The following is a 12,595-nucleotide window of genomic DNA, read 5'->3' on the forward strand; positions in this document are numbered from 1 at the left end:
CGGGTTTTAAATTATATTTTTGCGAAAACTGCGCACCGGAATACTGTTCTTTGCCTCCCCTAACGAGCTAAAGGGCTTAGAGGGGTGCTTATCTTCCACCACCAAATTTAAACCAGCTTTAAATATTAAACAAGCAGAAATTTTTGATTCTCTTGTATTTAATTTAAATTTGAAATGCTTTATTTTTTAAATAATTCATAGGATAGTTATTTAGAGTGAATTTTAGATGATTTTAAATCTTTTTAACTGGCGACTAAGCACGAATATGGTTTTTAAAAATTTATTACACATTTTCCATTTTTGTTCTAAATTCTCCAGCCGCCATGTTTGATTATTTATGTTTTCAAGGTTCGTTAGGTCTTGAAAAAATGTTTCAAACATAATTTCAAATACTTAGAGAGACTTTGAGCTTTGAGACAATTATTTATGAGTAATCGTTTTAAATTCTTCCAATGAGTTTCTAATATTAATTTTCTGTAACGTTTTAAATTGGACTTACAAAAGAGGCCAGATTCGTGCGACGCAGATATGGCGTCCGGTGGAGCATGGCGCGAAAAAAACGGTCACGTGAAAATGCGCGAAAAGAACCAAGTTTACTTCAATATTGTGACATAGTTTGCATTACTTGTACTAATTCTGTCTTTTGGATCGTAAAAACAAACTCCTGACACTCGTACGGGAATCCAAAGAGAGCTTTTTGATTCCCACGTTCATACGCCATCTTGGATCTGCGCAGTGCAAACCAATTTTATTGCACATTTTCAGTTTCACGCTTTGACAATAATTTTAATCCATATTTTTTTTTTAAAAATGGGTTTCATCTTCGCAAAAACATTTAAATCAGTCAAATCATATAATTTCCATAGTTAAACTTTTAATAAAAAAAATCACGAACCAATATTTCAAATAAAAATTCAGTTTGACGGAACTGGGCGTTGATCCGTGCTGAGAAACCCCTAGAAACATTTACTGAACGAGACCCTCGGGCGCTTTCAATTGAACACGGCGATAAAATGTGATGGACAGCGTCAGAGTCGTCTGTTTCGTGTGCCAATTTCCACACTGCTGCCTCGTCACGCGATGCCGCCGCTTGCATCACCGGCCGGCCACTTAATTTATTCCACAATTTATTCTCTCTCTCTCTCTCGATCTCTCTCGTGCCCGGATTGATTTTTCCGTCGCAACGCGAATTAATGCAATTATTGCTGCACAGCAGGCCCCTTTCGCAAAATCGAATTACGGTATGGCCGGTTGAGCGGAAAAAGAGGAATTTCTTCGGAAATTTAATTAGTCCTCCTCGAGTGGCCATTTAAATTTACAAGGCAGTTTTATATGATGTTCTGGCTCTCGTACACTCGACACAAATGCCGCAGTTTCAACCCTGGCGCCTCTAGTGGCTTCGAGGAGAGTCAGAAAATGGCACTAATTTATCTTGAATAGAATTTTGTTTTAATTTTCTTTAATTTTGGTTACTTAAGGGGCGCGGGAATTGCAAAAAACAGCTTATTTTTAATGTGAAAATTGAAAATTGTTTGAATTGTTGGATGCAAGGTTGATTGATCAACAATTTGGTCTTTGCAACAATTAAAAAGAGCCTTAGCTAAATTAAAATTCAATTTTTGTGAGAAATTTCAAGCCCTAGACCTCATTTTCTTGGCAGATTTCGATTCCTCTCGTTGAGATCTGTCCAAAAGCGTATAAAATCTTTCAGGGAAACTCTTTTTTAGTGAAATAAAATAAGATTTCAAGTGAGGAGACAGTCCTCACTGTTAGAAAAGCATGCGAACTTTGCAGCCACTTTTAACAAAAATTTAAACTGCTTTTTTTGCTTCAACTGGATCCTACGGGATGAGTTCATGCATTCCCACCAAGGGTTTTCCAGAATTTTGCAATATAAATGCTTTTTTAAATTATTTACGCGTAACAATTATCCAAAGAAAAGTTAAAATCCTTAAAATTAGTGAAATAACCAATTAAAGTATTGCCTAAACTCATGTTTAAACCATTTTTTTCTCTAAATTTCGAGTCTGTTTAAAAATTAATCATACACACACCTACGTGCCATCGAGAACTGGGTGTTTATTTCTCATTTTTTTTTGTCATGCCGGCTGGCGTGAACCTTTTTGCCTCACACTCGTACCCGTAAATATATACATTATGTAATCTAATTAATTGCGCAGCGCTGCCTGCGGACAAAAAGGCGACCTTTCACGCAGAGTGGTGCGTGTTTTATCTTGATATAAAGCCGGATCATCGCTTCATTCTTGACACGCGGCGGCTGCAAAAGCAAAATTATTGTGCACCGCCAGCTTGCGGCGCAAAATGAAAAAAGACCCGTTTTCGTGCTTAATTAAAACCTGTCAGGTGGGCTGCAGCAATGTTTGTTTGTTTCTTTTCCTTTTTTTTGTGCGGACAGCTTGTCGCTATTAAAAGCTCTCGTTACTTTTTATATTGCTTCTTGCTGCGCAACTTGTGTTATTGTTTGCCTCGAGGATTATTTTAACTGCTGTTGCGCATTTGTTGGCGGATTGCACGAGAAAAATTTATTATACGCGGTGATGAGCAAAAAGGAGTGACAATAAGGGAAGCATTTTTTACTGGACACCTTTTATAGGGATTTTAGGGAATTTACGAGTCCTAAAATAAGAAATATAGAATTATTATGATTAGGAAGGAGGATTTTATTCATTGATATTCCAAAAATTAAAGTTGTACAGAAAAATTATGAGAAATCCTTTCTCTCTAAAATTTGGGAAAGAGCTAAAGATATTCTTTAAAATTTGCTAATCGAGCAGTTTATCCCTGTTCAAAATCGTCTTTTTATTATTAAATTTCACTCCTAATTCACAAACTGTTGGAAAGATGAGAGGAATCGAAATCAAACGAAATCCTTTTTAATAAACTGTTTCATTGATAGAGAAATTTAATTAACTTGCCTCTGTAGGTGCGTGAACTCTGTCGCTAAATTCTAAACAAAATAGATTTCTTTAACTATGTCGCAACTAATATTGTGTACTAGCAAAGGTCTACTTTAAACATAAGAGATTTTCAATGCATAATCTATAAATTCAAATTTAAATGTTTTAATAGCAAATATAGTTTTTTTCAAATTTAAAAATTTAATAAAGAAATATGGCAGACAAATTTAAATTTTTTTCATTTAAATTGAATTTGAAAAATAATTGTGCGCATAATGTATTTATTTTTAATTAATTGATGTTTTATATGGTAAATGCTGAAATAATTATCTATTTTGCAGTAATTACTCGTTTGTTATTGGTTGTTAATATACTTAATCATTTAAAAAGATTCAATATTATGAGCTTTATAATAAGGAGATCAGCATCATTATCATTAGACGTGAGACAGATTTATTAATCAATTTCGGTAGAGTGAGACAAAGAAACAGAAATGTCGTACAGGCCATTGAATAAAATATTTTTAAAGTCACTTAAGAAATTTTTATACTAAAATAAAAATAGGTCTATATCGAAGAAATTGTTTCTTCAAACACCATACACTTTGACAGTGAATTTTTAATATACTAACATTTTACGCAAACGCTTGATTACAAAATAAATTCAATAATCCGAAACTTTGTTTTCCTCGTCCTCCCATGCAGATCAATGTTGATGCAACGAAAGCTGTTTTCCGATGCTATATTGATTGACACTGGCAGTAAAAATTGTGCAATAGTGTTTTCCAGGCCGGTGGAAAGAGCTCGTCTCTCAGTAGTCGTTATATATTATCAAATCCGTCCGTAATTAGCCGCTTTGCCAGATCGTTCTATTTAGCCTCTAGCTAGGCTGTCAAAATACGTAAAATATTTCGTTCGCCCGGCCGACTGCGCGGCTTTGTCGCCAGTGCTGAGCTGGTGCAGATAATGACCAGTGACGTCATGGGCGTCCTCGCGGCTGGACACCTTTTCAGGACGCGCGCGGCTTTTCATTTTAATTGCTGGCGATCCATCTTCGCGCTCGCCATGTCACTTTTTATCTGCGATGTGTTGACGCAGATTGCGAACGAGAGGGGAAAACACGCTTTTTCATTTATGAAAGTGCATGAAAAGCGACTCATGTGAGTTTCTTTTAACGAGCTTGCCTGCTGACGGGATTGTTAGTTGTTGTACTTAACCCTTAATGGTTTGAGGTTAACGAGGCAAGATTTTTTAATTTAAATTTACCCTTTTACAATATAAGTTTAGACAATTTAGTAGATGGCATGACATGATTTTTCCGGTTTCTAACTAAACTAATTGAGAAACGTTTGGTTTAGTTATGAATTTCTACTATTTGAGGAAACATAAATATTTTTTAAATTAAAATGGAGATGAAATTCCTGGTGGGTTTGTGTAAAGCATTTTTAATTTTAATTGTGCTGCAGCTCAAATTAATTAAATTTTCAGAATTTGACAAATATTTTAGTGCCTAATTTTGCTCATAATCATTAGTTTCCATCAGAAAATACAATTACAAGTTTAATCGATTAAAGCTCCCGGGTTTATCAACTGCCAGAAGCAAGAACAAATTAATCCCGTTCCGCAAGTGCAGAGTAAATTAAGATTCAATTTTCTTGCTCGAGTAGAAAATAAACGGTTAAGTCTCATTTAAACGTCACTTTCAGAAAACAGAAATTGCGTTCTCTACCAATCTCATTTTCCTCGTGACAAGTTGCATTTACAAATTTTACAATTTCCTTGCAAAGCACTCAATTCCCGACTTTGAAATTGAAAGTTCAGGAAAGACACCGATGGAGAAGATCAAACGGCTGGACTAAATTCGCCTCTCTCGGAATATATGTGAAGCCTCAAAAGTAACCCAAATACTCCATCTTCTTTGTGTCTTGCGAGATGAAAGGAGGCAGAGCTGCATCTCATCATGCCAGCACAACAATGGAAACAACTTTCTTTCTCAATTTAAATGCACCAAATTGCAAATGGAAGAGCCATGGCAGTTAGATTCAAATCAAAGTTTTTCGTGCACACAAAACATTGAATTTAGTTTTAAAATGTTATTTGATTACCCAAACCTTGTAAGTTTGCAGCAGGGGCCAGATTCATGCGACGCGCAGTTATGGCGTCCGGTGGAGAATGGCGGGAAAAAACGGTCACGTGAAAATGCGCGAAAAGAATCAAGTTTTCGTCAATATTCTGACATAATTTTTGTATTACTTGTTCTAATTGTGTCTTTTGAATCGTAAAAACAAACTCTTGACACTTGTACGGCAATCCAAAGAGAGCTTTTTGCTTCCCACATTCAGACGCCATCTTGGATCAGCGCAGTGGGAACCAATTTGATAGCATATCTAACCCCCGCTGCGAAAAACCATGCCAATCCACCGCGGAATAGGGTGAACATTGATTCCACCGGGATTCCACCTAGATCCACCGGGATTGGCAACTGAGGCGTATTTTACCATGAACAATTTTTATCAGGTAACTAATCAGATTTATAGATCCTCGTGACTGAGTTTTCGGTTGAATATTTGTCGCTTTTTTGCTTCTCCAGCTCCATACAGCAGGCACTAAATCAGGCGTGTGTTGAGAGCGAGTTAGTCGTGCAGGGAAGAGACTGTATATTCACGACAGCCGAACAAATGGCCGTATGCGAGAGTGACAGTGAGCGAGTGCATACTATACACGGCGAAAGGCAGTCAGCCACCCCCTTTTTCCAGCCGCCCGCTGCCTCGAGGGTGGCTTTTGTACGAGACGAAGGCCATCAAGGCACGCGGCGGCTTGTTCCTCGTTCCGGCCGCTCTGACGCGAAAACAATCCTCTGCGGTTTTTTCATCTCCGGGGAAATTTGTCGTCCACCCTCGTCGAACACAAAAATTAGGCCTTGGACCGGATTTAAAAGGATCGCGCTGGGGCTTATTTAATTTTCTTTCCCCTCGATTACTTCGCTGGCTGACCGCACGATATTTAGGGCCTGCCACACTTTTCTAGGCCGATATCTAGAAATGAGAGCAATTTTTCAAGATTACAGGGTGTCAGAAAATTAAGAGACGATTTTTTTATATTAAGAGAGAGAAAAATTTCGCCTTACTTGGTCAAATTTAATCAATAAAGTGTGCAAACCTGATTGAATAGACGCCGAATTTAAGGTCATTGGTCCAGGCTAAATTTTATTTATTGGAATTTTTTTTTATAACTTTGCATTGGCCAATATAGTATTGTCTCCCACTACAATTTATTTTAGTCGCCACCTCCCTGAGGCGGAGGAATGACCACCTCTCCACCTCAGGGCGCAAGGAGGTGGCGACTAAAATAAATTGTAGTGGGGGACAATACTTTATTGGCCGCTGCAACTTTTGATGCTATATCACCATTAAAAAATTCTGAAAAGCTGGAACAAATCTTTTGTTAATTTTTAAATTACGCCTATTTTGGCCTTTTTGCTTTTGTTTTTAACACCGGAGGCAGGATTCACGCGACGCGCAGACATGGCGTCTGGTATAGTACGGCGGGAAAGGTTCAAATGTAAATTTAAATTGGTTTGGAAAATTAATCATGAAAATACCGTCAGCACTATGAATATTTTTCTATATTTATTTCTTTACAAACAGCTGATTAGCCCGGAAATTGGCGAATCGACCATTAGATGGCACATCAGGCTAATTGAATTGTAACAAAATACGCGGGAATGAAATTATTAGGTCGGCACGCCTCTTTTTCGACGCTTCTGACTGGCCGCTGGACTGTCTCCTGATTGGCCTCCATTATTTCGACGCCATATTGACTTCTGACCGGCGGGAACAAACACAGATCGCAACACGGACCCCGGTGGTTTTTTAGAAATTCCATTTTAAAACTTGAAAACTCTCAATAGTTAATTTATTTTCAAATTTTTTCCCGCCAAACCAACAGATATGCAGAAACTGCACACCCTTAGACTCTTCTCAACCTTCCCTAGAAAAATATGTACCGTTTAATTTACTTTAATGGTGAAAAATGCTTGGAATTATCATACAAAATTGAAAATATTACTTTTAAAGCTATTTTAAAGTTTCTCACAATGAAAATCAAATATTTAACAACCTCTCTCTAACCCAAAGTTGAATAAATTTCTTCAAGAACAAAGTTCCGCCTTGAAGTTAGGCATATAACTGAGGATCTGACAATGCAAGAGCAGCAGAGAGCCTCCTCTGCTTTTGGGCCGAATCTTCCGTTAGCATCTCGTTTGCAGAGAGAGCTACGCAGAACTCGATTTCACGTTTCACAGCATTTAATTACGCTAATTGGCAGGCAAACACACGCACTAGTTTGTTTCTCGGCTTGTTGCAGTGGAGATTGTGCGCGAATTCCCTCTCTGGTTGGCTTTCAGCGCGCGAACAAACACACTTCTCCTTTGTTTCACGCAGCAACCGAAAGCCCGGCGATGAAAGCTCGCGGGCTTTTTGTCGCAAAATCGCTCGATGGCGGCCACCGAAACGCTAATTAAATGTTTGCAACTTGGTCGTTGATAAAGCGCCCATAGCAGATTTCACGCCTCAATGTGTATACAAACGTGGTATCGTTAACAGCGAATTGGAAACGATCCGAGAGAGGAGAGAATTCTGCAGCTCATTTTGTTGATGGAAAATATTGCTGGCGGCTTCCTTGTTTTGATAAATGTTCCCAATAAATCAAAACGGAGAATTTTGATTATATTTTCCCTTTGGCCCAAATATTTCATCGATTTTATTCCATTTTTGTGTCAACACGGGAGGTCGAGAGAAGAGGAGTGTTTGGAAATTCAAAAACCCAAAATTTATAGGTGACAAAATTAAAAAATAAAAGAAATTGTTACAGAAACACCCTATAAAGTTTAAGAAAAACCTCGTGTAGTAAATTTAACAACCGAAAAGAAGACAAATCAAATAAAATTAAAGTAATAGGCAGGAAAAATAGTTCAAATAACTACTAACAATTGAACTTCTAATAAATCACGATTGATTGATATATTTTTAAACTAAGGAGACATTAAATAACCTACCAAAAGACTCGAATTGATCTTTGACCTTGACTGATGACTTAAAATTGGACGTTCATTCATTCATTCATTCAGGCACGGCAAGAAATCTAATGCACAATTTTTTGTATCATACAACATTTGGATAAGTTTTTTAGTGTTCGAAGCCACCAACAGAAGGCGCCACCATATACTTTCGTAATAAATTTAATTTCAAGGCACTTCCGCTGCGATTTCAGACTTAATCCTGCCACTTTGCATTTTTCACTAAATTTGCTTTATTTTGACGTGCTGAAAACCAAAATCCGTTAAGCTAATCGCCGTAGAATCGGGAAAAATTATTTTTTGAATAATAAAATCTTTGCCAACGTTTCTACGGCGAATGGATGGACTGATTTTGGTTTTCAGCACGTCTAAAGATATAATTCTCGAAGCAGAATGCACAGCAGCAATATTGAGTCTGAAATCGCAGCGAAAGTGTCTTAAAATTCAATTAAAAAATAAAGTACATGATGGTGCCATCTCTTGGTGGCTTCAAACACTATGGGAATACACCCATTTGGTGTATTGGACTACAGTTATTTTCTTAAGTAAAAGAAAGCTACATTTTTTCTCACATCCTCCCTTTTTTGACTGATAGTTTGTTTCAAATTTTGTGAAATTTGCTTTGAAATGAGCAACACACTCCCCTAACCATTACATTTGCCTCGTTTTACGTGGATCTATTGATCTTAAATGAGATACACGTCGTGCTCAGAGTTCCCGAACGCGATTTTCGTCCAATAAAAAACCATGTTTAAATGTCTTTGGTAAATCTCTTCCTAAAACAAAACAAAAAACGATTGTTTATTGATATCTTCTCTCAGCTATCAAATTATAATTTTTATTTGTTTCTAATTCTGTCACTCAACCAGACACGATAAAATTGCAAAAATTGCTTTTCAGCCGCACACAGGAAAATTAGCTCCAATTTCGTAATCAGCGCGCGTTATAGCTGTTGAAGCAAAGCACTGGAAATGCTCTGTTTATTAGCACTGGAAACACGCACAACACTCGTTATAACACACAACACAGAAGTAGTATAATAATAATAATAACGAGAGCTTTACACCTTCTCCATTAGGCAAACAGAGAGCACATGCACGTAAGCCAGGCGAAGTTGGAAATAATTTATAATCACTCGTGTTGGGCTTTAGCCGCGCGTTTAATCGTTAGCAGGCAAATTAATTGCGTCTCGGCGGCAAACAATGCGAATCTTATCGTCGTCGGGGGTGCGACGGGGTGCGAATGTGAAGCCCAGCTATAGCTTGGCGCTATAGAACTGCTTTGCGAGCGCGCACGTTTATCGCCACTCTGGGGCACAAAAGCAGCCGCCACCGCACCACCGCGTTACATTAGCCGCGTGGGAACTGAAACAAGAAACGCCCTTGTCGAATCTCACCAGCAGTTGGCATAATCACAACAACCCCCTGCTTGCACCCCTTTCCGCCTCTGCGGCGAACAAAGATAATGCTGATTTGCCATGCGACACTTCAATCCCGGACAGTTTCTGTTTAAATCTACAGTCTCGTGGTTAAATGATTAACTAACTAATTTTTCAGTCTTCTGTGTTCCTCTGGAACAATTAAATTGTTTCTTTTCATTTTTTTCAGTCATTATACTTTTCATTTCTAAAAAAATGTTATGATAAATGAATATGAACAGCATTTTTTTTAAAGTTTTTTTTTTTTAAAATCAGTTTTTATTTAATTCTATAATTATGTGGACTCCTGCAACCACAGTTTAAAACAAAACTGATTTCTTCTTGACAAATTGAGGTAAAAATCCGTGAAAGTTTATTTAAAATCAATACATATATCTTAAAACTTTATCACTATGAATTTTTTACTTTTGAATTATTGTTTAAACCTCAATGGCAACGGAAATAATGTTTATCAGCTTAAAATTACTCTATATTAAATCATGCGACGTAAAGACAAGTTAAAAACATACATTTTTTTAAATACATTTTTTTGTAAAAAATCTCGGCTTCTAATTGTAAGCATCTAATTTTTAAAAACTGCCCACGGCTCGACTCGTTATGATCTCGTCTAAATAGCCAATTAGAAAATTCGAATAATTTCAAATTTTATAAAATTACTGCTTGTGCAATGTGTTAATTTTTTTTAAATATTCCTGTAACCAACGGATTTCTATAACAACTTTTAATGAACATGAGACGAAGTTTCTGAGCGCACCAATCGATTCTTGAGGGTTGAATTCGGTAAATTGGATATTTTTACCGCCTAAAAAGTCCAGCGCGACGTGCGTAACACAAGTAGAACTTTTTTTCCCGCCAAAACAATATGAACGTAAATACGAGAAGTGCGCATGCGTCAGAGCTGGTGTGGCCGAGGAGAGGCGTCACGTCAGCCACTAGCAGTCGGCGGTTGGCGTGTGCCAGCTCTGACGCATGCGCAGTTCTCGCATATACGTTCAAATTGTTTTGGCGGGAAAAATATCCACATTACCTAATTCGACCCTCAAGAATCGATTGGTGTGCTCAGAAACTTCGTCAAAGACGTCTTTAAATGTCTCAAAATCAATCTGAAACGTTCTCCAGAATTGTTTTATCTCAGGAAGAAGAACAAGAAAAGAGGAGCAATTGAAACGGCAGACTGCAGACGTCAGTGAATAAAAAATAATTCTTTTTAGGCAATCTCCGTATTTGACCGGGCAGTCTCTTTGCGCGGAGCAGGTGAAGTTTTGAAAGGCCAGTCAGCCGAACAGACGAGATAAGAACAACTTTCTGCTTTCTCTCTCCATTTGCCACGGTGGGCCGGCATAAATTTCGCCGCATTGCTATCGCGTCTGTCAAATCTGAGAGCCGATTTTCAGCACGTCCAGTGCAACGACAGACACCTCTGCCGAGATAACCAATGAGTTTTTTTCCCTATTTTTACGATAGAAAATGTGAAACTGGCGCAACGCCCATATAGGCACTATTTATTTTCGTCTGCCGCAGGGGAAATGTGAGCTGCTTTTACCTGCTCGCAACACGAGAGGCGTTTTGCAAAATTTGCGTAGGAATATATTTCCATCTGGCTAAAACAAAATAAATAATATACTGTGAAAACAGAGATATTATTAGGCGGCCTGCAGTGGGCGGTTGAAGTTTTCAAAATTCTTCGCTCACTGAATATTTAAATTTTTTTCAGGAGAAATATGAAATATTAATAGAGGCTCGAATTATTTATTACCAGATTTTTGTTGATGGCGAGGTATTGAAAATATTTTCCGAAAGTAAAAAGCAAGAATAAATATTTGTTCTTTTTGTTGGAAATGACATTCAGCATCCAAAATCACCCATGATAAAATCGATAAGGGGGAAAATTGAAAAATATTTTAATTTTTTCATGCAATAAGCAGTTGACCAATAAATTTATTTGTTCTAAAATTTGCAATAGTCAAAAAAGGACCTTGCTACAGTAAAAATTCAAATTTTCTCCAAAATTTCCAGCGTTTGACCACATTTTCTTGGCAGATTTTGATTCCTCTCGTCGAGCGTATGATACCTTATAGGGAAACTCATTTTTATTGAACTAGAATATGATTTCAAGTAAGGAGACAGTCCTAACCATTTGAAAAGCTTTGCAGCCACTGTTCTAAAAATAATAATAAAGTGCTACTCAGGCTCCAACTGAATTGTAAGGGATGTGCTCATGCATTGGCAACAAGCATTTTCCAGGATTTTGCAGCATCAAGCTGCTCTATAATTAAACCGGCTTTCAGAGTGGTTTCTAAAGATTTATTTGTATTGAAATATATTTCAAAAGAGCCATTCTGAATAAGAGCTTGTTTCTATAAATGAAAATGACAAAATATGCTGATAAGAGGACTCTCTCTTTACCTGGTACGGAAAGGGCTTTGCTCGCCGAAAATTAATTAGCCGTGTGCACGTGGCGGGCGTCGAACCGAAATCAAAGCCGCGTTAGCCTGCTTTTCCCTTTTTTTTTACTCTCTTCTCGCCAGAGCGCATAAGTGGCAACTTCAAAGGCGGCGACTACAAAGCGCGAGCGGCTCGGATTAAGCTTTGAGATACACATTTTACGCCACTTTTGCACAAAAACGCGCGTACTCGGCCGCAGCAGCAGCAGTGAAGGCGGAGCCGCTGCAAGTATTTGCCATTCATTTTTCACGGACACGGCTTAAGCACCCGCAAAAACTCTCTGCCGCTCCTGTCGCACTTTTTGCGCCACTTTTGCGCACCGCGCACGAAAAGTGACGGTTTTTTGGTAGCGAGACGAGAGGGAAATTGTATTGGAAAGTAGGTTGCCAGCTGGGTTTGCAAATGACGATAATGTTAATTCGAAAATACATTAAAGTGGATTGATACAGGGTGAAAATTGACCAGTTCTATACACTCTTAGTGTTCGAATCCGCCAACAGATGGCACCACTGTATACTTTCGTAATAAATGTAATTTTAAGTCACTTCCGCTGCGATTTCAGGCTCAATCCTTCTACAGTGCGTTCTTCACTTAATAAGTTTTCTTTTGACGTGCTGAATACCAAAATTAGTCCAGCCATTAGCCGTTAGAAACATTGGAAAAGATTTTATATTTAAAAAATAGTTTTTTCCCGATTCTACGGTGATTGGCTGAACCG

At 37.8% G+C, this 12,595-nt stretch overlaps 1 protein-coding gene across 1 annotated transcript in view; it reads left to right on the plus strand.

Moving 5' to 3' along the window:
- The window catches only part of LOC135939748 (GTP-binding protein Di-Ras2), a 141,143-nt gene that overhangs the window by 29,192 nt on the left and 99,356 nt on the right, over positions 1–12,595 (plus strand). The gene's annotated exons all lie outside the window — the stretch shown is intronic.

This window comes from Cloeon dipterum, chromosome 3 (genome assembly GCF_949628265.1).
Source record: "Cloeon dipterum chromosome 3, ieCloDipt1.1, whole genome shotgun sequence".
In the NCBI taxonomy this organism is placed as follows: Eukaryota; Metazoa; Arthropoda; class Insecta; order Ephemeroptera; family Baetidae; genus Cloeon; species Cloeon dipterum.